The 25801-nt window shown below is 40.9% G+C and overlaps 1 long non-coding RNA gene across 1 annotated transcript; it reads right to left on the bottom strand.

Annotated features, from left to right (window-relative positions):
• Positions 1-15949: 15949 nt before the first annotated feature.
• LOC137465199 (uncharacterized) lies at positions 15950-24061 on the bottom strand. The gene is made up of 4 exons (XR_010994591.1): positions 23775-24061; positions 22146-22197; positions 22007-22081; positions 15950-16089 (listed from the first exon to the last, which is right to left on the bottom strand). It is a non-coding gene; the product is annotated as an uncharacterized lncRNA (long non-coding RNA).
• Positions 24062-25801: the final 1740 nt, after the last annotated feature.

Below are 25801 nucleotides of genomic sequence, written 5' to 3'. Positions count from 1 at the left end.
TTGCAACTCACACAGAAATAAATTTCCCTAGCTGGAGGAGTCAAATCTGAAACATAAAAGTGCAAGACTAGAAAGAAACCCTCCAGGGATCATGCAAGTTGATGCGTAGCCTGACAGATAATTAACTTTTTCAAAGACAACTATTCACTATAGCAATCTTTGTCAGTGTTTCACTACCATTTTTAAATACCCTTTTTCTACTCTCCCATGCTCTAACTTAAGCCTATTTTTCTCTTGTCACAGTGGACGCCCATACCAGCTGATGACCAACAGTTATATGATTCTAAGACAAGTGCTGAACTGCCTACGTGTAGTAGAAAAATAAGAAATGTAGTAATTAAAAATATCACAGGTTTAATTTCAAACCTCCATAACTCCAGATCATGACACTGATGACCAACCATTTATTATGTGTTTCAAGCTTGTGCATTTCATTTCTTTATCTGTAGGCCCTTGCAGTTTTCTTTGCTGAGTTTTTTCACTTTGATTTCGAATGACCTCAGCTGTTTCTTGGGATCATTTTGAGCTCTGGTCCTGTCTTTGAGAAAGCTTACATTCCTCCTGTGCTCATTTTTTTTGGAAACTGTCCAAAAAAACAGAATTCAACAGAAGCTGAGTGGCCCATTCATCCATATCATGACTATATATGGCCCTGGATATAAAAACAAAAGAGCATTTGGGATAGATATGTATGTGGCTTAACAAATAACACATTACTACTATACTGCTGAGATCCACTTGTCCAATATAATACTAGTTTTGGGGATGTTGCCCTGTGAATCAGAATTACTCAGTGTGAACCACAGAGTGAAGTCCAGATCATGATGAGGAAAAAGCTACTGGTTATCATAGTTATTATTTTGCTGGAATGGACCACGTGAAGAGGGAATGACAGTTTTATTGAAAATGATGCATAGACTGTGTTGGATTAAATGTTCTTCTTGAGAATTACTTGTTTTCCTGACTAAAGTTCTTCATATTTCCTGGATGATGCAGCACATTGCATGAGGCATTTTGTCTTATGCAACTTCATGTCACATTACACAGCTGATGCAGCCTTATGTAATTATGTTGGCATATGCTGAAAGTTAAACAAGAGGAAACACGTGTTTCTGAATGGTGAGATATTGTAGTAGAAATAGTCTTCCTTTTTTTTCTGCAGTTGTGTTGGTTGGCAGAGAACAAAGATCTAGACTTTGTGATGACAAAGCTGTAAGGCATGGGAAGTGATGACACTGGGCTGACTGGGCAATTATGCATTCCTGGGCAGACTGAAGCAGGGGAATGCTTTACCCAGTAGTGTTGAGAGATCAGTACCACTGAGACTATTGCTGTCTTTCCAAGCCTCACAAAAAGGGAAAAACTTCCTACCTACTTGCTAGGTAGGACCTCAGTGCTTGTGTTTGGCCCAGGGCCCTATTTTAAGACCAAGCATTATAAAAGCTCAGTTAATTACCAAATTAGATACATTTCTGTAGAAGAAGACAGGCTGCATGTGTCTAAGTATTTCTATACTATTCGATGTGTTTTCTGCCACTGTCTGTTCCCTTGACTGTCTTTCTTTCCTGACCACTTACTGGCTCTCTCTAGAATGCCTGACAATGAGTGCTTCCACCTTTGCTCTCTTTCTTACAGAAAAAAAAAATGCTGAAGGTAGAAGGCAAGCAATTCCCTTGCAGCAGCAACAGACTGTTCTGTAACCCTTTCTCCTTCATATCCACCCTCCTCCTTATCACTGTTCGATATGGATGCTCTTTCAGTAGAAAAGACAGAAGCTATGTGATTTGCTCATTCAAGAGGCTAAGTGAAATGCAGGACATCAATCAAGAAATTAACCTGAATGATTATTGGAGAAGGTATTCAGTCACACATCATGTGAGGTGTAGTTTTTCACCGTTTGCAATAACAGTGACCCAGGTACTTAATAAAAGTACTGATGAAAGTTAATTCCAGTGGTTTTTTTTAGAAAATTCCATTTTGGGATTCACTTACCCAGCTGGGGAAGGACATATGAAACTAAGTTACAATATAAAGGCTAAATTAGTGTTGTACTGTGTGGATTGTGATTTGCAGCCTCAGGAGTGCCAGGGTTGCATACCTTTCTTTGAAAGGGTACATTATAGACTGACATTTTTAGTCACTTGGGTTTGAGGTGTCCTCAAACATGCTACATACAAGGAAACAGCAAGTTACATAACCAAATCTCAAGAATTGGTGGTATATTATACACAGGCATCCCACAAAGATCCCTTTCAGGACCAAATATTTCAGGGTCAGACTGGTACATCTGGCTGCAAGGATTCAGTTCAGGCAGGGAATCACAGGACTTCCATGACATTCAAAGTGCAGGCAGCCTGTATTTAGTCCAGACTTGGATAGAATAATGTGAGAATTACCATTGTTTGTGAGTTTGCTTCAAACAGGTGTAAACAGATGTATTAGGAATATATATGTTACTTTCCCCTTACAGCATAACAATGCCTGCTTCAAATTCTTATTCATCTTGCTCTCATAAAATCTTCCCTGCCGTATCTACAGCCGTAAATGATGTGTTGATACCCATCTATCCCAAGTACTCTTTCCACTTCTCCTCCAGCTGCTCATCTTGCAACACATTTAACTCCACAGTGCTTCTTATGACAGCAGCCTTGAAACAAGGAGTATCCCAGGGTGTGGGAGGACTGTGGCCCCCTCTCCCACTGTGCCACCTGGCATGTAGCAGCCAGCTTTCCTCTCCCACTTAACCAAAGATAAATGTTTAATAGCTCAAATCTCATTGAAAAATAACGCCAAAATCTAAATATTTCTTTAAAAGGGCACTCTTCCTGGGTAAGGGAGCCCTGCTATACCCCTGCATCTGAACTGCTTAGTCCTCTCTCAGTGCTACTCTTTCCTTTCTGCTGAAATACTCATATAAGTCATACTGCTAGACTCCCCTCTCAGGGCATTGTTAAAAGATTGGGACTTAAAGCCTGCATAAAACATAGTCAAAATCAAAATTTCTGTCTTGTATGAACCAGGATTGAGCTGTGTGAAGCAGATGCATGTGAGTGGTGCAGTCACACCTGAAAGATGGGACTCCAGAGAGACCTGGAGAAGCTTGAGAAGTGGGCCTAAGTGAATCTCATTAAGTATAGGAAGACTAAGCGCAATAGGAAGACTAAGCGCAAAGACCAACTTGAGTTGGGGCAAACCCTGGTACCAGCACATTCTGGGGCATGAGCAGATGGAGAGCAGCCCTGGGGAGAAGGACTTGGGGTGCTGGGGGATGAGAGGCTGGACATGACCCAGCCATGGGCACTCCCAGCCCAGAAAGACAAACGTGTCCTGGGCTGCATCCAAAGCAGTGTGGGCAGCAGGGGAGGGAGGGGATTCTGTCCCTCTGCTCTGCTCTGGAGAGAGCCCACCTGGAACCCTGCATCCAGCTCTGGGGTCCCAGCACAGGGAGGACATGGACCTGTTGAAGTGGGTCCAGAGGAGGCCATCAAGCTGATTAGGGGGCTGAAGCACCTTCCTTATGAGGAAAGGCTGAGAGAGTTGGGATTATTCAGCCTGGAAAAGAGAAGTCTTCAGGGTGATTTAACTGTGGCCTTCCAATTTCTGAATGGAGCCTAAAAGCATCATAGAGAGGGACTTTTTGCAAGAGGATATAGTGACAGGAAATGGGGGAATGGCCTTAAGTTGAAGGAGGGTTGCTTTCAGTTAGATATTAGGAAAAAGTTCTTTACTGTGAGGATGGTGAAGCACTGGAACAATTTGCCTAGAGAGTGGGCAGATGGCCCATCCCTGGAGGTGTTCAAGTCAGGTTGGATGGTGTCCTGAGTGGTCCAGTGGAAGGTGTCCCTAACCTCAGCAGGGGAATTGCAACTATATGACCTTTAAGATCCCTTTCAACCCAGACTGTTCTATGATTCTATGAAAAACTGGAAAAAAAATGTTACAGTGGAGCAAAAAGTTCTGAATGAATGATTCATAATTAAAATGCTTCACTTAAATCTGTTGAAAGTGTAACAACACATTTCGAGTCATTTCAAAAATTAAACTACACTTCCGAGGATATTTCTTTTCACTCAGCAATTGCTGTTCACATGTTTTATGTCCTAATTTCTCCCATGAGCTGGATTGTCTGTAAAGCTGCATTTCCCCAGGTACCAAGAGGCTTTCTCTCCCACTGTGGTTGATGTTTATGAATGTTTTTTATTTTCTCAAAATGGCATTTTCTCTTGAAAATAGAATTCCTGTTCATGTCTACTAGTCATCCTCTCAGGCACTTTCAGAGTCTTTACCCACAGCCTCTTTTTCACCCTTCTCCCTCACTGCCTCTTAATCTTGTGCTCAGTTTTGTTGGAGGTTGTATCTTGCTAAACCCCAACACTTACGTATGTACTGTACTGAAGGAGGAAATCACATCTCCCTCCTACTGATGTTATTAGGTGCTGCATTCAGTGTTCATACAGCATCAGTTCACGCAGTTCAACTGCATACAGTTATCTACATTCAGTGTTCACTAGCAGGTCTGAATGCTTTCACCTGCCTCTCTTAATTAAAAAAAAAAAAAGTGCAATGGGTGTCTTTGAGGACTGAAGGTGCATATATTAGCAATAAAAATAAAGTTTGAGTCTCCCATTCCCCTCAATCTTTCCACTTCAGCTTGATTATTTTTTTCTCCATTTACATCTTTTTACATGGTTTCCACTTTAGGGGACTTTTTTGAAGAGGCTAGGTGTGCACCTGAGAACATATCCAGTTCTCCAGTAGTCCCCCACAGCCTGAAAACCCACAAGGCCAGTTCAGCTTTCTGTTCAGAGCCTGGACAAGTCAGCTTTGCTCAGGGACAGGGTGATGGAGCTATAGATTATCACGGCCTGGGGCCCCGGGGGTCTGTCTGGCCCCCCGGGCAGCTGCCGCCGTAGGTGTCCCGGATAGCGCTGTGCGGATGAGGCACAACCTCTCTGGGTCCCTCGGGCTAGCTCCCAGCCGCAAGCAACCTAAGCGAGCACTATTGAGTGATTCCAGCTCTGTGAGTTCAGCTCTTAGTGATTGCAGCTCTGTGCTCGCAAAGGTGCCCCGGTAGACGCAGGGATTGAGGAAGGAGAAGCCTGTGTAGAGTTCCGCAGCGGTGTCTTTATTATCAGGGTCCTGCGAAGGGTTCCAGTGACAGCTCTTCCACTGAACTGGGCAGAGATGGGGGTTTATGTAGGCTACTGGGGTGGTGGAAATTGTCCAATGGCCAGGGTTGAGAAGAATACGACCTATAGCCTTACAGAGAGATAACAAGGGTCCGAAGACGGAAGAGGAGCTACTTTGGTCCACTCATCGTGACTCTGCATTTCTCGTCTTAGGCGAGTGACCGCCAGGGAGGCCTTGCAGGGCCTCTGCCTGCTACAATAGATCTCTGTTCCTGAGCAGCTGGGTGGAACAGGTTTAGTGCGCTACAGGCACTTGGTCACAACCTCTGTCCTTGCCATCTCTGAACTCTTTGTCTCTGGGCCAAAGTCAGCCTCAAAGTCAGTCTCTCAGGAGGACCTGCAGAGGTGAGCTAGGAGGCCCAAAGGCATGTCCCTGTGCAATCTGGGGTAGGCAGGGACTATTATGGGCAGCCCAAAATCAGGTTTGTCTGAAGATGGAAAAAAGGTTTGTGCTCTTTTGCTCTGCATGTCACCTGCCAGCTAGCAAATCTGCACTGGTATTAATTTCACTGCTTAGGTTGGGATGTAGGACTTTTTTCCCTCCTGGTGTGCTGGCTTTGCTTGCAGCCAGGGACTATACCACCTAATGGGATCCCACTGTAGTTTGTAGGTGATGCCTGGGTCACCCAACACAAAACAGAATTGGATTGGGAAACCCCATTTGATGGTATTCTCTGCAATCATGTCTGTTTGTGACGTGTTGATAAACTGACTGTTTCTGCTTCTGTTACTTATCTGACATGTTTAGAACGTACAGATTTCTTGTTTCATGTCCTCTTTCAGCTCTCAGAAGTATATGGAAACCATTTCACGATCTGGCTCTGAAATTCCCACAGCTGCTTCTAATTACTCATTGTTTTCCTAAAGTAATTTTTCAGATTGTATTTTATTTCATTGCATGATATTCACATCAAATTCAAAACTTAATTAACACTTCCAGCCTGAAATAATTTGAAATATATTCCATTCTAGGTTTTGTCACACGAATATTGTATGTCTAGTCTCCAGCAAAACCTAATATAAATTCCAAGACATGTTCATTCTGACATTAACTGGAAATATTTCTATGTTCCATGTATAAAGTGAACATTTTCATCTGATCACACAGGATTCAGTAAACCCGTCTCCTGGTCACAGGTGGAAAAAAATGACCCTATTTTTTCTCCTCCACTTATTTTGCATTACACAGAAACCTGTAAATAAAATAAATAAAACCTGTAGCAGGCAGCTGTGTTCTCACCTCTATCTCTCTGGGCTCATTACTCTTTCACTCTGTTAATTAATGTAATTAATTATAATTAGAGTAATTTTCAAATGCTACATCAAATAGTGCATCTGCCAGCGTTCTTGAATCTCCAATGGCCTTGTCTTTACTTTGCTCATACCAAAAGTTGATGTGCAGGCCATGCAGTAGGCACCATTGAGTGTGTAATCCCTTATAACACTTTAGCAACATCTGTATCCAATATCATGGTGGTGTGGGGGCTCCTGGAGCTACTACTGGCAGGCTTCTCCACACAAGCCCTTGGAGAACCAGGTGGCCACATGAATGCATCATGGTGGGCACATTTGTTTGAAATTTGAGTTCATTTGATATACAGTGTGTTTTGCAGAACTGGGTGATTTTCTTTCCTCCTGCAGCTGTTGCTCAGTTATCCACCAGCATTAGCTGCATTTCCACCAGCATTAGCTGCATCCTTGGGCTCCTACAAAAGTTCTGTCATCTTTTGGGGTACTTCTCAAGACAGTACTCAGGGCTGCTGCTTTTCTGGACACTAGCTTTACCCATTTCTGGGCACATGCTGCTGGTCATCTGCTTCACTCCAATTTCTCTTCTAGTTACATGGTGTTTAATTAAAGAAAAGGATCTGGAATGAGGATGACCAAGAAAATTCAGCGCAAAATGAATAGCCTGATTTGGAAAGGATCCAAGAGGATCACTGAGTTTGGATCTCATGCTCTTGCTTAGCCATTGTTCAATTGAAAGCATTTTGCAATCTGCTTGGCCAAATAATATTTATTTCTACTTTAGAAGGAGAAAAGGGAAATACTCAGCAAATAGCTTCACAGTTTCAGCAAGCCTTGAGCAAAGTCTGAATAGCAAAAGTCTGTCTTTTCCTTCAGAAAAAAAACGGAATCTGATTCCTTCAGATTCTCTTCAAATACTGTGTCAAATCCTTTCAGTTGTAGACAGTCTGTAGCTAAAATTGTTTTTGACAGTGAAAGAAAGAAAAAAATAATTGTGGAAGCAGGCCAGTATTTCAAGGGTTCATATTCTGCCTCAATCTGCAGAAATGGATACAGATCGGTCTGTAACCTCCATGTTTGTCTGACAGTGGCACATGTAACGAACAGATGTTATCCTCTATTGAGGACATATACTTTAAGGGGCAGATTTTAAACAATGGTCTCTTTTTTTTTTTCAGCTACAGATGTGCGTAACAGGAATTGTAGAAGTTTGACAAGCACAAGACATTTAAGTATGTGATTGTCCCTGCAGGCAAAGTACTCAGACACTTAAATTATAGGAATGACTTCATAGTTATTTGTGGATGTAGTAGTGGATAGGTAATGCCTGATTGAAACCAAGATTCTGAGCCTTTATTTTGACTGCATTTGCTCATGGAAGATTCTGTCTCATTTTTACTGATCCCACGTTATCCACTGGTAGCCAGAGTCCTGGTAAACATATTGAAAAATGAGCATTATGTAAGCCCTGGCATCAAACAACTGACAAACTTGAATCTACACCATTGCCCTTGTCTTGCAGGAAAACTCAATTATTCTTAATGGCCAGTGAGCTGTATTTTTCCCTCAAGAAAATATCCACAGAGCGAGGAGGGCAATGCACCATGTGCATTAACAAAACTACATATAGCTCAGATATGATACCTGCATGGAGTCCATGGACTTTTCCAAAAATCTCCTGGGATGATTGAAGGACACTGTTTCAGATGTATTCTGCTCCCTCATATTTATAAACTTGCTACAGATAAAACCAGCTTAAATTCATGTATTCAAAACCACAGTTGTATTCAGGTCTGTGTTTATTAATTGTCCTTATTGTATGGTACGCTGATTTTTCTGTCTTCCTTCACCGCTTTCATTACTTTATCATTGTTAACCGCAAAATGTCCACTAGAACTGCTGACTGCCCTGGTAACATTTCACAGAACTGTATGGAATTCATACCAGAAAAAAAACCCAGCTGATTTATTCCAGAGAGGAATCATAGAATCACAGAATTGTCTGGAGGGGACCGTAAAGATCATCCCATTTCAATTCCCTTGCCATTGGCAAGGGCACCTTCCACAAGATCAGGTTACACAAAGCCCCATCCAACCTGGTCTTGGACACTTCCAAGCATGCGATATCCACTATTTCTTTCTTCCTGCAGCTGTTGCAGGAGGAAAGAAGCACAATCTGTTCCAGTGCTTCATCCCCCTCACAGTGAAGAATTTCTTCCTAAATGAGAAGCAAAGTGATGTCACTGGCCATACAAGGTGCCACATGGCATTTGCAACACAGGTTCATGGATACTTGCTGAGAGTGTTTTGCTACCATTCTTTATATGAATACCAAGAGAAACCAAGCAGCCCTGTCCTCTGTGAGTTTGCTTTTCTCTGAGGTGTTGGTGGATGCACTGCGTTCAATAAGTATTGCTGGCTCCTTGGTAGGTGGTCCTTTTAAGAACATGGCTGATAACTTTTGCTAGCAAATGGGATTCATCCTCCAGGTGAATGTGGCATGTTGTCCTCACAGACCTCAATGCATAACCTCTACCAGTGGATAATCACCTTCCAGCATGCTGAATAACCTGTGTGCTCTATGTACTCTAAGATTTATCACTCAATTTGAAAAAAGAAAGCAGGAGGGCTGTGAAAGAGTACTCTCTGCTCTCCATGCCTCACCTCACTGATTTCATCCTCCTTAAAATGCATCTTTTTTGTCACGGAGTAGTTCTTCCTAAGGATTTGCAAAAGATGTATTCTCTATTGACTAGGACAGGTAGATGTGGTTGGAAACAACCTCTGGAGATCTGTTAGTACAGTAAATTCAATCAGTGCTATCAAGATCAGCAGGAGGAAAGAATAAACTCAAGGGAGGTAATATTTTGGGTAGATGTTAAAATAGTCTGATCACTAGTGACTCATGGGTAGTGATGTGAAAATTTCCTACTCTTGAAGGTAGAAATAAACACATTAAATTAAATTAGCTTTTTATGAATGCAATGGTTTGTGATCTCAGGGTACATAGTGGATACTGACACACTATAAAGTAAAATAATGAATCTGAAAAATTCATAACAGGTGAAATAAGACTGCACTGATAGGCTACAGCTGTTTTAAGAAGAGGAGTAATGGCCCACAAGATGCAGCTTAGTTTTGTCATTGCTAAATGTGACCAGTGCTTTGTTTTGTGAGGATTGTGCTGTTGCCCAGCTTTAACCACCTTTAATGCTAAATAGAAGTATGAACATCACAGGACTACATATCAGAAATCAGTCTTTGCATCCATTTGCTTGCCAGCCTACCTCTTGGGTAGGATCTACGCAGAGTGCAGTGAGCTGTGTAACACACCTTGAGTGGTACCCTGGCAGATGAAGGGACGTGGTCAGGGCTGGGAGCAATGGGAATGCAGCTGCAGGGATAACAGGGGTTTTGCAGCAACTCAGCATCCCTTCTGTCCTGTCCTGAAAAAGATGTGCGACAAGCATGGGAATAAGGAGTATTCAGTGAAGGAACTACATTCTATTTTCCTTGAATTTCTTAGGAAATCTATCCTTTTAAGTGTGTCAATGTTAAGGTTTTTTTTTTTTTTATTTTGGTTTTCCTAACCATTGTCTGTTGTATTCATAGAACAAAGGCAGTATCATGGAATGAGAATAGTATTAAAGTGAAGTTATAATTTTATTTTTCTTTAAAGAAACCTGATGTATCTGTGGATTTTGATTCTTCACTCGACATGTTTCAGGTAGCGACAGCACTCGACTGTTGCTCGACTTACAGAACTTGTGTTGCTTTGTTAGACAAGCGAAATAATACCTCGTCTTTTTATTTTTGTTAAATGTTTTGAGAAGAAATACATAGCTTTATAAGAAAGGTGAAGCTTAACTGACAGTTAGTAGCATTAACAGTGCAATATATCTGAGCATAAAGTGCTGCTTCAACTAAACTAGTTGCTGTAATTAAGTTTTGTTAATAGAAAGCAATCCTGTATAACTATGCAATTTCATCAGGAGCTTGTCTGGATTTGGAGTTACATTACTGGTCAGGCAAGGGTCTTAATGATGTTCAAAATAAAAATAAAAAAGCTATCTAGGAACCTTTTTGATTTCCCATAAGCGTTTGCTATGGCATCTTTCTGGAAAGTGCTCTTATCCTGTATTTAACAGCTTCTACCACCTGATTGCACCAGGTTTACACACCCAAGGCAGCACGCGCAAGTGTATGGACACATACATGCCATACAATACGCCACACTTATGCCGTACACAGTACGGAACAGCAAGAGGAAGCAGAGGTGCCACAATAAGTCTTAAGCTGCAGATGAGACTGCTCTATGATAAACACACTTTACATATAAAACAGCAATACATGCTGAACATTTTTCCAGGGGACAGAGGAATTCATAAATAATGAGTAGAAGAAAACTTAGACGAATGTGTGTGCCTGCGCTATGTGCCTCTGTCACTTACCTGTGTGCACATCTGTGTTGACTGCAAAATATGCCCAGCTGATGTGTAGAGCAGGATGGGGCTCTGTCTCCATCCCCTCCTTGCTGCACTGTAGCATACCTTGCACAGATATCCCTGTCTTACCTTCTCATACTCCCTCCCACCCCATTTCTCACACATTTCTGTGGCACATTATAGAGCTCATCCTGGTTCTGAACTTAGGTGAAAGGAAAACCAAGCTACTTCCTGAAGTAAAAGACTGCAGCAATTGAAGATGGAAAAGGATGTAGAGAGGAAGCTTTATGAGGAGCAGCTGAGATCACTTGACTTCTTTAGCCTAGAAAGAGGAGATGGAGGGGAGACCTCATTGCAGTCTACAACTTCCTCGCAATGGGAAGCAGAGGGGCAAGCACTAATCTCTTTCTTCTGGTTACTAGTGCCAGAACCTGAAGGAATGGCATGAAGCTGAGTCAGGAGAGCTTTGGGCTAGATATTAGAAAAATGTTATTTTCCCACAGGGTGACTGGGCACTGGAACAGGCTCCCCAGGGAAGTGGTCATAGTACCACCCTGACAGAGTTCAGTTAGTGCTTGGGCAATGCTCTCAAGCACATTCCTGTGCTGTCCTGTGCAGGGCCAGCAGCTGGACTTTGCAGACCAAAATATTCTAAATTGAACGGGACTCACAAGGATCATCAGGTCCAGATGAACTGAATGGCCCATACAGAGATCAAACCCACAACACTGATGTTATTAGCACCATGCTCTAACCAACTGAACTAATCTCAGGGTCACTTCAAAGTTCCTTGTCAGTCCCTTACAGTTCAGGACACACTAGTGGTCCTGCACACAGATTGTAAGGAGGCTGGGAAGGAAGTCATCTGGACCCCTGCAAGGTTTTGGGTATGAACACATACATTTGGAACTATTACAGGAATCTTACATGCAGCCACGTGTACATGTCTGTGTTTGGTTATGTCTGAGAGAGTCAAGCACAATCAAAAGAGACACAACAAAAGTGCACACAGAAAAAGAAGGCAGTGAGTAAAAGCTGAAAGCTTTGGGTGTGTCTACCAGACAGAAAAACACTTGGGACTCTGGAAGAGCACTTGTCCTCTGGTCAAGGAAATGACTGTCTATTTTTGGATTTCTAGTGCCCTGAAAAAACTGTACATTGCCTAGCTTCTTTTAAAATAAACAAGATTGCAACCATATCAAATGTATCATCCAGTTGTCCTAGTGGAATGTGTTTGCAAGACCTTGAATATCAAGAGCTTTGGTCATGCATTGAGATATTGATGAGAGATTTGAGTATAACTGCTGATACTATAGGTTAAATTTATTGAGAAAGTTGACTGCAAATCAACTTTTTAATGTTCAATTTCTCATATATATTACAGCTTTTTATAAGGACTTCCCATGCAAACTTTGTATTTTGAAACTTCCTATCTTTTCATAAAATGGAGTTAATAAAATTACATAAAGCAACATTCTATGTTTGCCTTTCTGATCTTGTCCTTCTTCACCGTGAAAAAACTTCATTATGCTTTGAAGATCTTTAAAGTTCTGTTTCCTTATAATTACTTTGTTCAGTCTTGCTTCACACAAATCAAGACTTCTATTGTTCTCAGGGATGCAGATAACATATTCCAATGTAGTGTTTGGTTTTGCAGGCACTATAGATATATTTAAAAGAGACAGCAACATTTTAATAGGTGTATTTTTCAGGGCATGCTGTTAAATGCCACCAGATTGCTCTGAGCTCTGTAATCCTACTAGCAAAAATTAAAAATTACATAGCATTTACCATCTGACTATGTGTTACCACCTGGACATTTAATGATGCTCCCACAAGTTTGGTTCCTGCGTCCCTATTTTACAAGAAGATTACTATAGAGATTCATGACATTTGTCCAGATATCCACTTGGTTTTCTGCTCTCACATTTCAGATTCTTAACCACAGAGAGCTAAAGCATGAGCTAAAGCTCTACTCTTTTAAAAGAGTAGAGAATCTGGAACTTGAAAGAAAGCTTTGTTGTATTTAAGGTCATTTATTGCTTCTATATATCCAAAGGTCCAAGCTTCTTTAATTCATTACCTGACCTCATCATGTTATGATTATAATCCAGATTTTAGGTCCAGCATGTTCCCACTTATCTTCCCTCTGTGTTCTTAGGCAGGAGGAAAAGCTTCAGTTCTTTTTCAGTTATTATAATTGTCAGATCCTATGTTATTATCGGATTTTGCTTATGTAGAACCATTATGTTCTGTGCCTTCATAAAATGTTTCATGCTAATCAAATAATAATGTAGAAAAATAATTTCAAAATAAATCTAAGACGAATATTAAGATTTAAAGCTGTCGTTAGAATTACTCTCCATTTCTCAAGATTCTGTTTCGCTTCTTTGGAAGGTTCTGTGTATTAGACTGATTACCCCAAGAAGTGGTATTTCATATACAAGCATATGCTTGTAGGCAAACTATTGTGAAGGTAAAAAGCACAAATCAATCAGGAGAAGAATTAAACCAAATTGACAGTATATACCTAGATTGTATGAGATCAGTGCCAACGATTTAAATACAATGGCATTTTCCAGCCTGTAAGCCAAATGAATACTTTGGAAGGCATGTGTACAGTGTTTGTGTTTACAGTCTATGAAAGGTTAATATTCCCTGATGACTGTGACTGCTGATTGAAGGCTGGCAGAACCTACACTCCCAAAGGCAGTCCCAGCACGGACAAAACAAAATGTTCCATGGTCTGAAGTGAACTTTCTTCTTATGTTGGTGAGCAGCTGGGAAGAGAGCTTAATTAAGAGTCTGCTGCACACCAAAAGTGTATCTTGTAAGTGCACAGTTATCTCACAGAGGCACGTGTTAGCATCTTGAGCCAAGTGTGATATCAGTGCCATAATTGAAACCCTCACCTCAGCTTTAGGAAATGCTGTGATAACAGCAGCACATGCTTTTACATGAAATATGCTGTAGCCCTAGTGAATGAAAAAACTCTCAAGCCAACGTAGTCTGCAAAGAATGAGAAGTTAAAGCAGGATCTTTCATGTATTGCCTACAAGGGAACTTTACATTTATTATATGTTGTAAATAGCTTCTCCTTAAATTGTCTACAGCATCTGTTGGAAAAGCTGGTAAGGAGCTCCTGGACCTCAAGACTTATTAATATTCTTAATGCGGTTAATAACTGCTAATATATAAGAAGATAAAAAGGAGTCATAGTGACCTGACTTTCCACATGGAAATAACTGACAATAAGTTCAAATTCTTAATTTAAGACTGACTGTGAACCTCACTATTTTGTAAAATGTCCATCAGCCCTTGTTGCAATACTGGCCTACCATTTTATTCATAGGCTCGGTGTACAATGATGCAAAAGCAGAGCAGAGCAAAACAAAAGAGGTCAATTCCTCCAGGTCAATGAGATGGGTCTGTTTAATATGTAGAATGCAGCTAATATAGAGAATATCCAAATACAGGGAATATCCAAATTTTGTATATGCATTGTATATGTATATGTATATGTGAGTGTAAAGTGAACTAAAGAAACAAATTAAACCCCTGCTGACTTCAAATATGAAAATATTTGTGAAAGCAGTGTGAAGAACTACAGTGATGATTAAATAGCATATTTCCATGGTGGGATTCCACATGGGGCTCAAACTCCTTGTATGGTTTAAAATTTCCTCTTGTTCATTTGCATATGGCTGCTTAGCCATTTTCAAAGTCTGAGGCAAGAAGAACTGTGTCAAGCTTCTCAGCAATTTGAGCAAAATGAGCCATGAAGTGGTACCAGGATGGTGGTTCAGTGGGTTAGTAGGAGTGAGAGTGGTGTGAAGGGTTCTGAGGGCAGCAAAATGGGAATTTTGGTGCCCTCAGTGATCTTGGTGAGCTCTTTAGCTTTTCTGGGCTTGATATCGTATCACATTATCTTCTTATAAAGCCAGATTCAGACATATTTGCTTTTTTCACTGGTCAAATTTGGCAGAAGTTTTGCCAGTATTGGAAAAGCTTCCAAAATGTTTTTGTGTAGATTTGCAAAAATATATTTCATTGACATTAATATTGCTAGGATTTGTCTGCCTCACTGTTTAAGAGACATATCCCATGCAGTTGCATTTTGCTGCTTTGATGGCATATGAAAAATATGCTGGAGTTGCCTGCTCTGACAGCAATTACAAGCACAGATGCTATTACCTCTCACTATTTTTAGCACAAATCTAGCAATATGTGGTGTTTTCTTCAGACCCTTAAAATCTTGAAGGGTTCTGGAACTTTTGTTTTTAACATATGTGCAATGAGAAGGTTAAAAACACAGGTTTGCATAGACTTGAAATGCTTAACACTTCCATGCATTTTTCAAATTGTTTAGAAGTTAGGGTCCTTACAGAAAGGTTGATAAAGTCAAGGCTGTCTGTAACGCGTGTTATTTTACTCTGCTGCTCCCTCTTTCCCCCATCATTCTTGGCCATTATTTTACCTTTCCTTTTGGGTACTTTAGGAAGATTTTCTGCTAATGATTCTGTGTGTGCAGACTCTTCAAAATGTGCCTACAACAAGCTTCTCCTTGCATATATTGTTACATGAAATTTATGACTACAGAACCCATACATTTTTCCTCAGGCTGGAAACTATGGTGCAGCATGTGCTCACAAACAGCAGATCTTATCAGGTAGGATTAGCAGACAGGAGGATGAAAAGCATGGTTCTTAGCGAGCTTACATCTGCTTTACTCACTTCCTGCATATTGCATATTGCTGCAGGTCAGGAGCAATGACTTGTTATCAGCCCAGGCAGTAGGTACTCTGAGTTGAGTGAAAGAGTTGGGGGAAAATGGATAAATTATATGTTCTCAGAGGACACTTGCAGGGGATCAAACAAACTTGGACAAAGCAGTAGTAAAAAGAAATTCCCTCTTTTAATATGGTGACAGCTGCTGCAGGAAGCCTAGTAGTTCACCATAGTATCTGTGAACCTTGGAATGGTGCATTAACTTCTCATAGTCTGTGCTACACAAACACAAAATAAAACGAAGGCTACTGTGGGAAGCAGAGCGAACTGCACTGTAGCTCAGCTAGGAGCATCACCTCGTACAGGGTAAAGGTGCATCGTGGGAAGTGCTCACTGTTGCTCAGCTGGAAGCACCTTTTAAACCTCTTCTACTTGCTTATTCAGATGGGAAACACTGTTCCTTTCTCAAATGAATGAAATCTGACAGGCATATTAAAAATATTCAATACACTGTGTTAAAATAAGCAGGCTTTATATAGATAATGTATGGTATAATAAAAGAGCAGTATGACCAAGAGATGCACTGAACAAAAGTAATCAGATTCAGTCAATTAAACTGCTCCAAATTACAACAAATGTAGCCACAGAGGCATGGTGAGAAAGGAATCCTGTTCCTTATGCCCATTCCAGACAGGGTAGTGAAGAAACATTTGCTTGTGAGGTTGCTGTAACTGTCTTGGCACCTCCCAAAATCTTAAAAAGCACCGTGGAGCTCTTTTCTAATATTTTGTTTTTGATCACTTTGGAAGTATAGAAAGTCTTCTGTACTTGGTTAGCTAAAATGAAGTAACATGACTAATATGTTGTCAGGTGCAATATCAAGAAGTTCACCAGTGCTGGAACAATACCTAGGAAATCGTTATTGCTCATCCATTGTCCTCTGGACTGATTTCATAATGAGATATCACATGAGAAAGACCAAACCTCTAACAAGTAGCTCAACTTGGTCAGTTCAGAGCAAACACTACAGTTATTGAGTACGATGGAATAACATGATACTTGTAAAGATGGCCTTGCTAGTAGTATGTGTAAAGAAGTTTTTATTATTATTAAATTAAATTAAATTAAATTAAGCTTGGAGCAGAAAAATGGATTGTTTCTTCTCTGACTCCTCAGTGTATAGCACTTTGCATCTGACTGACAGGGCTTTGAAATCATTTATCACATACACTTTGCAAAGCCGAAAACACTGTATGCAGTATTTTAAAGGCAATGGAGTTTGTTCTCTTGAAAAGGAACTTGCAAAATCTAGTAGTGTAATAATGTCAAGTGCCACATGGAGGAGAAGGAGGTGATTTGAGACAGCCCACATGACTTTACAAGGGAAGATCCTGACTGACCAGCCCGGTAGCCTTTTATAGTGGAGTAGCTATGTCAGTGGATAAGAGAAGAGCTACAGATGTCATTTAGCTGGACATATGTACAGTCTTTGACATGGTCCTCTCCTTCTTTCTAAATTGAAGAGTGATGGATTCAACAGGTAGACTATTAGGAGGATGAGCAACTGGTTGCGTGGTCACATCCAGTAGCTAGAGGTCAACGGCTCAGAATCCCAATGTACATCCGTGATGAGTGGCGCTTCTCAAGGACCCACACTGGGACCAGTGTTATTTTATCTCTCCACCAATGACATAGATAGAGGGATCATGTGCACCCCCAGCAAGTTTGTGACATCAAGTGGAGTGGTGCAGTTATTCATCTGACGGACAGTATTTCTTCCAGAGGAATTTGAACAAGGTGGGGAAGTGGGCCCATGGGAATATCATGAGGTTTAAAAGTGCTGCACCCGGGTTGGGACAACCCCCACTATCAGTTCAGGCTGGGGGATGAACAGATGGGGAGCAGCCCTGGAGAGAAGGCCTTGGGGGTGCTAGTGGGGGAGAGGCTGGAATGACCCAGCCATGGGCACTCCCAGTCCAGAAAGACAAACGTGTCCTGGGCTGCATCCCAAGCAGTGTGGGCAGCAGGGGAGGGAGGGGATTCTGTGCCTCTGCTCTGGTGAGAGCCCACCTGGAACCCTGCATCCAGCTCTGGGGTCCCAGCACAGGAAGGACATGGACCTGTTGGGAGAAAAATCTAGAGGAGGCCACCAAGTTGATTAGAGGGCTGTGAGGAAAGGCTGAGAGAACTGGTTTTTTTCCAGCTAGGAGAAGAGAAGGCTAATTGTGGCCTTCCAGTACCTGAAGGGAACTTATGTGAAAGATGGGGCAAGACTCTTTAAAAGGGCAAGTAGTGAAAGCAAAAGGAGAATGGGTTGAATTTGAAAAAGAGTAGGCTTAGACTAGATATAAGGAAAAAGTTCTTTACTGGTTATGGCTTTGTTGGCCCCACATCGGGCCTCCCCCTGAGGGCTCCCCTGACAGGGGAAACCCTCCTGGAGCAGTTTTGTGTCAGGAAAAGGAGACACACAGGACTTTTTTGATCTTCAGCTTCTTATTTTATTGTTATCTTATCAAAACTTCAGCACGCTATCTGCACCTTACCTTGCATGCATGAAAACAGCACAAAAATGGCTAACAATCTCATGTTACAAGGCCTTTTAAGCCTAATCAAAAACTAAGTTGCCCAATTAAGAAATATCACCTAGATTATTTTCCCTTCTAACCCGATAGCTGACCCCTAAACACCCGCAATGTGGATTTTTCTACCCAATTACAAGATACCACCTAAACCCATGAAGAAGAAGGAAAAAGAAGGAAGAAAAAGGAACACGAGACAACACCCTGTATCCTCCATCTCGTCCCCATCTACAACATACTAAAAATCCTAAAACCTAAATTTCTCACCCAAGTGACATACTATACTACTCTCTATAATCTATTTCACACTTTTGTGGTCTCTAGTTTGTTTTGATGATTTGGAGGCTATCTCCATGAATGAAAGTTAATGTTAGTGCTTCCCTGGGAGTCAGAACCCCTCAGGGCAGACAGAGAAATATTCCCCTTGCCCTGGGTTTCCACAGGTGGTGAATCACTCAAACAGGTTGCCCAGGGAAGCTGTGGATGCTCCATCAAAGGTGTTTTGCCAGGTTAGATGGGACTCTGAGCAACTTCATCTAGTGGAAGGGTTGGAACTAGATGATCTTCAAGGTCTCCTTCCAATCCACACCATTCTATGATTCTGTGATCTCCTTTCTCTGCCCTGACTGCTACCTCTGGGTTAGGTTATTTCTGCCTAGATGCTTTATATGTATTCAAACTGGAGCCCATATAGCCTCACTTTTGTAGTTTTGTAAAGCCTTTACAGAATTCTTTGCCAATGGCATAGCATTTCCCTACTACAAATAATTAAGTAGCTTGTTCAGAAACCACCCCTTTTACTGCCTCTTCTAAGTCTTTACTGAAGGTGTTGAACAATCTGGTCCTTGATATTATCCTGCTCCATGGCAAGTTGGCATTAAGCCCTGCCCTTTGCTGCTTACTCTTTTAGAAAGCCCAAAATACCACTTCCTCCAAACCCCAAGCAGTTTTGTGTCTTAATAAATTTTATTTTAATCCTATAGAAATTATCTTACCATTTGAGAAGTTTTGACCAACACATGTTGTTATACTTTATCCATCTACACAGGCATGTGTGGTCTTTTTTTGTTTTCACTGATGTGGTTTCCCTGGGGATGTAAGTCATCCAGATATAGAACAATCCAGGGCAGAACTTTCTAGCCTGGCTGCTGCTGGCATGAGTGTACTGTTGCTGGCATGAGCGTACTGTTGTCTCTCCTCTGTAATTTCTTGGTAGTGTAAGCACATGCTCACAATATTTAAAAGTGATAGTTCATAAGTCTGAAAACATCTCAGGGTTTAACACTGCTGGAGATGAAAGGACTGGGGTTTTTATACTCCCAGTAAGTGGAATAGAAGTAAGTGGAGCAAATTTGGGTGCCTTCTGACATACAAAAATTGTCTTGTTCCATCTAAAATTCTTTCAATTTTTCTCTTTTGTTACCTGCTTTTAAGAATGAAGGAGCTGGACAGTTGAATCTTGATTCTTCAATGTCCTGTCAAACTGTATATAATATCAAGTTATTTTTTTACAATGTAAATGGTAACTAGTTTACCCATCCTTTTGGAACTTCATTCATTTCCTGATGCTACAGTCTGTGAGCTTCCACTCATAACCTAAAAGTTTCAATGAATGTCTTTTTGTATCTGTATCATCCATTGGCTGGTAAACAAATTTCTTCCTTCTAGTTTGCTTTCCAGATATTTCAATGGAAAGTGATAAAAGTTATCGTTCTTACAAAGCAAAAAACTGCATTTCAGGAATAGAAAAACATCAATTTCTGCCTAATAACTTAAAAAAAATTATGTTAGGTACAAAGAACATGGAAGGCAAACTTCTGTTCCGAATTTAACCTTCAACCTGTATGCTTTCGGTTAAAAACTGGTAAAAAGAAGGGGACATTCTTGACCATAGCACACTGTGAACACTCAACACTTACACACTGGAAGAAGATCCATTTACTTTGGTTGTAAACAAAAATGTTAATCGATTTTTACTCCCAGTGTGTGTTCTTTATGCAGATTCTATGGCTGTAGTCAATGCAAGTAGATCTTAAGCATTACTTCTGCAATATGGACTCCGGCAGTTGAAGAACTATTTGTGCATGACCCCTCTCCACCTATTTTGTGTAGTAATTTTGTGGCTGGTTATGAAACTGTGAGTGGTATGGGTTGTGGCAGTGAAGATGGGAAGGGGTGTCTGTCACGGGATCAATGTTCATCCAATTTAATCACTGTCTGAGGTTTTAATTCCTATTTCAAACAAATGAATGTGATACTTGGAGTATTTCAATAAAGACTGTGACTTCTTATGAGGCCTTTTGTGAAACAGTAGAAAAATGACCCACCTTTTCACTCTTGCTGTTACTGGGTAATTTCCACCCTGCAGAAAGGAAATGAATTACAATTACCAGGGCTGGAAGTCATTCAGTAGGACAGAATGTATAAACCCAAACTCCATTTAATTTATATCATGCATGTTTTTCTCCTTCTGTACCTCTGTATCCTACTTCTCTGCTCTTCCATAAGCGTGTGACAGTGGAGTACAGAGTTCCAAACCTGCCCTGCTTTATTTTTTCCTTTCCATACAAGCATCAATACCTATGCTCATCTCTAAAGGCTCCAAAGGCTAAGTAGCAAAAGAAAGTATGAGGAGGGCAAGAACATGCTTCAAGAAGATTTAAAGCCAACTGTAGTTAAGGCAAAAGAGCACTTTGAATATGCAGCAGAGGTGAAAATATGATGATTAACAAGGACAGAGACTGGATCCTGTCATGAGAATATTTGTTTCCATATGCTAGTATTTCATGTGGTTATGAAATGTACAGAAAGTATTGATTTCAGAAGGTCTATCATACCTTGGCTGAGTCCTTCAAGAAAAAAATATTTGACATAGTATTTCTGAAAGAATATGTCAGAGATTTTAATTTAAATATTTAAAGAAAATACAGACTGGGATTGTTCATCTACACTCACACATAGAGAATTTGGCCTGAGCTGGTACTTGGACCACCTGCAATACAGGTGGGAAAGAAAGGACAGGCCTGGTGAGGTGTGCTATAGAAAGGTCTACCCTGTAGGCTGTCCTTTGCTTTGACAGTTCTACTGCACTTTCACCTTTAAAAGGCTCCCACTGGTGATCATCAGTTCCTGCTTAGAAAGCTCAATGCTCTGTCTCTCAAGAGGTGTGCCCTTGGGAAATTTTGGTGTTATGGTCCTTTGAAGGTCTTGTGGTATCACTAGTATAGTGGGATTGCAGATTTGTTTTCCATTGACAAATGTAACAGTCAGCATCTATTCAAATTTCTGGGATTGAAATCTAATGAACCTTTATAGAGGTTAATAAAACAAGATGAAAGAATTAAGAAAAAGTATGCAACCCTACTATAATTTTTCTTGCCCTTTTTTATCTGCAACTCTTAAAGACTTTGGTACTTACCAAACGAAAGACGTTACATTTGAAAAGATACCTGCAAGCTGAGTTCCATGGCCTTCTGTCAGATCAACTCCCCTACTGTCTAAATGAGGACTCTTGTGTTTGATGCCACAGGTAGTGCTCAGCATCACTTCCCAAGGTGGGAAGCTATTCTTTGGGCCCTCAGAAGGGATTCTGTGTTCCTCTAGGATGGCAAGATTACCTGACAGAGAGCCATGAAGAAAGAAAACACACCATATTATAAACTGTCTTGGTGATAAATTGCTAGGGACTGACTTAGTGCAGCACACAAAACTTAGACTTTGTCTAATCTTGCCACACATAGGAGGAATTTGCAACCACGGGCTGCAAATACTTGTTGCTGTTCTTCATTGGTGATATTAGTCTAAGAAATATACTCAACAGAAAAGACATGGCTTGGGGTGTATGCTGGTGGGACACCTTCATTTCTGCACTATTCTCCAACAAATCCAGGATCCTGGACATATAGCAGAAAATACATCAGAGGGACAGAATGAAGGAGGACACTAAGGGCTGCTTACCTCTGGATCAGCCCAGTGCAGAGGCTTGCAGACACAGCGATTCAGTTGGGTCCTGAGGACATCAATTTTGTTACTTTACTTTCTCATCGTCCTCTCTCAGGGTTAGATCTCTCTATGTGGAGTAAGCTCTGTAAATTTGCAACCAAAAAATATATTATAGCATGAAATGGGAAATGGCTTCAGATGAAAAGTGCATTGTCGCCCTAAGCCAACTGAAACTATCTGTGTTTTGTACTGAAGAAAGCACTCCACCAACATCCATCAATGTCTTTAAATCACAGAATCACAGAATGGTCTGAGTTGGAAGGGACCTTACAGATCCTCTTGTTCCAAACCCACTGCCATGAGGAGGGATACCTTCCAGGTCTATCCAACTAGACCAGGTTGCTCAGAGCCTCGTCCAAACTGGCCTTGAACACTTCCAGGGATGACTTCCATCCATGACTTCCTTAAACAGCCTGTTCTAGGGATTCACCACCCTTACAGTATGGAATTTTTTCTTGATAACTAATCTAAACTTACTGTCCTTCAACTTAAGACCATTCCCTCTTGTCCTATCACTAAAGGACTAATGTCTAATTTCATATCACTGTGAAGATCCAATCAAATAATAAGTGTGCATCAAGGTATTTCAAACTTAGATCTACTTGGTGAAACATGGTTTCAGATGAAAAGTGTTTTGTCGCCCAAACAGAAAAGAGCTGCTTCAAAATTCTAATTTGGCTTTAAAACACAGGCAGCTAGAGAAAAAGCATATGTCTGAGAGTATTTTTCCAAACTAATGATTCAGCCTCTAGCTGACATCTAAAAAAAACTGGTCCAAAAACAGTAGGAGAGGATTCCTATATAGAGTTCTACTGAAAATTGTCTAGGGCGAATTAAATCTTCCAATTAGCCCTAGCTATAAGTGTTTTGGTAGAATGGGATCTATCTTTTAGGATATGTCAGGAATAGTCAAAAAAGATGTTATAGAAAAACTAGAGGCAGTGTGACACATCTGTTATGAAACAATAACCTCTTGCTGTCTCCTAGAAACACAACTCACCAACTGAGTTTTGTCCTACTTTAAAAAAGACCTTTAAGAAAGTATAATGATCAAAATGTGACAATGTGTGACAATACTTGAGAAAACTGGCACTTAGCTGCTATGTAAATATATTATTCTTGCAAATATTTAACAAGATATTTTACAATATGCTATGGGAAAGGAAGCAGGCTGTAAATGGCTGTTAACTGCAGGCTGCTGTTAATTAACAGAAGTGTCTCTTTATTCTTGATTTTCATAATTCTGGCCGACAACTATTTTTGCTTATATATACTTTATATTAGATAAATGTAAAGAAAGAACACAGAACAAATGTCTTTGAGAATAAGTGGGGCAAACTGCATCAGGTTTTCTGTGATTCCCTATTTCTGAAAGTTTTGTCTTGTGACAAGCCACTTTTCTCCTGTAACAAGACACTCAGATGAAGAGCCCTTATAGAAGTTGACTAAAGAAGTAAGACCCCATGTTTTCTTTCTGGTATTGCAGCTGTTACCAATATGATGAGAATGTGAGAAATACTTCCACCCCAATTCTGACTACTGACAAAGGCACCCAAAAGAGAACTGTGACATCCCAAAGTCTACCCCAGTTGTCTAAATAGGTCCATGAGGTCCAGTGGATCAGGTAGACATCCCTGGAGCAGGTCTGCCACTGGGGTTACAATTGCTTTCCTGTTGTTGCAGTATCTCTGTACACTGAAGAAGGATCATAAACCTGGCAAACCAGTAAGGGGGATGGTGACTCTGTCAGCAAAAAAGAAGAAATAAAATGAACTCACAGGAACTTCAGAACTCCAGGGAAACTTAAAATAAGATTAAGAGGTAGTGTGTGGAAGCCCCAGATGTGTAACTGATATGGTTATGCTGTGTGGGCTCAGTTAAAGTTTGAATTCAACAAGTCTTGCTGATGATCAAGATTTTTTTCTGAAAATGATTTATTCATTTTTTTCATGTATTTTCAAAATAGTTCATGCTACGGGTAAAATCAAACACTGACTCAATTACTTCTTTCCTATTCTTGTACTGTTCTATCTTGGTGTGAAGATAGAGTCATCCTGGGTTTTAATTTTCCTCATATTGTTGATATCACTGTGATAAAGCAAAACAATCTGTTATGGTGAATGCTTGTAAATGGTGATGAGAATTGAAGTTAAAGAATAGGAATTAACTCTTCTGGGACTCTAATTCTAAAGACATTGTCACAGACAAGGTGCCTCTAATATATTTCAAAGAATATTTTATTGCTATTTCCTGCCTCTTTGTATCAGTTGAGCTATTTGTGTAGCTTACTTTGAAATTAAATACTGACTGAATGGCAACCAAGTTCACAACAGCTGGACAGACATAGCTGGGGAGATCATGTATCACTAGAAAGGTTGATGAAATTACTTCACTTTCTTAACAAAAGGGCAGCCTGCTCGTAAGCAGGAAGATAATGGGAAATATGAAATCAAGGCTGAAGAAAGTGATAATAACTTACCTAAAAATCCTGCTCTAAGGACTTAATTTCTTGTCAGGTACAAAAAGTTCTGGGTTGGGATGCCACAAGATGGAGGAGCAACACAGTGGTGGCCCTGCAACAGGGCTTCCTAGCAAGGCAGGCACAGCTAAATTTGCTTTTTTGAGAAGAGCACAACATAACTCAATCTGATACCTTCAGCAGAGCAGCAAAGGTAGCATTGTCCCATCACAAGGGAGGAGGCTGGCAGGGTCAGTATAGGCTTAAGTGCCTGTACTGCACGTAAGAGAGTGCAAATCCTCACGGGATTTCTGCACCACACCACACAGTCACCCTTCCCAAACCCACTGGAAATTGCTCTTCTCCTACATCTGCTTACCACCTTGTTTCTCCCACAAGTGTTCCATGACCTCCTGACTCCCTGAACCTCCTGGGCAGCTATTGTGAGTGCTGGCTGGGAGGAAGCTGATACTCCTGTTTGTATTGGGAAAGGAAACAGGAATACTGGGCTGGTATGGGACATGGCACTCATGCTACAGGGAGCAAAGAAACAAAAAACGGGACAGTGGCTGGGCTTCCTGTGTGTCCTGCCATCTTGTGCCTTGACAAGGGGGTAGAGAACTTGAGATTATGGGAGCAAACATCGGTGCTGGGTTCCCCAGCGCTGCACACACAAACACACTGCTTGGGTGGCAGTCCCCCTCTCTGACATGGCAGGGGGCAAAGTAGGCAGTCCAAGGTGTCTGCTCCCTCCAGCTTGCATTTCATCTTACCCAGCTGAGGGGCTTTCTGAGAAGCAATCTCAAAGAGAGAAGAGAGAAATTGTTTAGGAAATGGAACAATGGTTCAAAACTCCAGGATTGATGTGGAAACCAATGACGACGAAATACTGAGGAAATAAACAGCAGTCTGAGAGGACAAGCACAAGGGAAACATGCTGCAGGGTCATCCTCAAATGGTGCAAAAAGGCAGGAAGAAATTGCAATCATTTTGACCTACTTATAGAACTCTCTTAGATAAATGGCCTCTATAGTGATCATTATTTTGTTTTTCATGAAAAACATATTGTTTCTGAATATGCAGCTCTCTTTTGGAGAACTGAACACACTTCTTTGTAGTGAATACAAAAGTGATGTATTTTTCCCCTTAAACG

This window comes from Anomalospiza imberbis, chromosome Z, assembly GCF_031753505.1.
Source record: "Anomalospiza imberbis isolate Cuckoo-Finch-1a 21T00152 chromosome Z, ASM3175350v1, whole genome shotgun sequence".
NCBI lineage: Eukaryota > Metazoa > Chordata > Aves > Passeriformes > Viduidae > Anomalospiza > Anomalospiza imberbis.
The sequence above is the reverse complement of the archived record's forward strand: the minus strand, read 5'-3'. Positions and strand labels throughout refer to the sequence as shown.